The following is a 474-nucleotide window of genomic DNA, read 5'->3' on the forward strand; positions in this document are numbered from 1 at the left end:
ATACATGCCGTGAATTATAAGAATTCCTGTTTTAGGCTTTCTATGCTTATGTATCATTTGTAAAAAGAGGCAGGAACAATGACAGAAGGTGCTTGTATAACTGGCTCAGGGCTGATGGGGTACAAGTGATTGAGGACTGGGGAATGGTTTTGGAGCTCTGTAGCATTAACAAAGAATAGAACTTATTCCTCACACTCCCTACCTCCCTACCTCCTTACCTCCACTCAACAGCAAAATAAATGCATATAATATAATTTTTTTATGCCAAGTATACTCTGGCATGCTACCTCAGAGATTAGGGTTTGGGACTTAATTGCTTGTATTGAGCATCAGCTGTTTTCATGCCATTGTTTGACTGTGAATTAGACAGTGAGTGCGTGAGGGCCTTATTTTTTTTATTTGCATATCTCATTTTTATGATAGGTGGCAGAAACTCAGTCAAGTGTAAAGAATTGTGTTGTGAAACAGCCTCTG

The 474-nt window shown here is 39.0% G+C and overlaps 1 protein-coding gene across 1 annotated transcript in view; it reads left to right on the plus strand.

Annotated features, from left to right (window-relative positions):
• LOC119586535 (glycosylphosphatidylinositol anchor attachment 1 protein-like) overlaps window positions 1–474 on the plus strand; it is a gene marked incomplete at its 5' end in the record, with an annotated part of 7,376 nt that overhangs the window by 1,720 nt on the left and 5,182 nt on the right.

This window comes from Penaeus monodon, chromosome 21 (genome assembly GCF_015228065.2).
Source record: "Penaeus monodon isolate SGIC_2016 chromosome 21, NSTDA_Pmon_1, whole genome shotgun sequence".
NCBI classification, from domain to species: Eukaryota; Metazoa; Arthropoda; class Malacostraca; order Decapoda; family Penaeidae; genus Penaeus; species Penaeus monodon.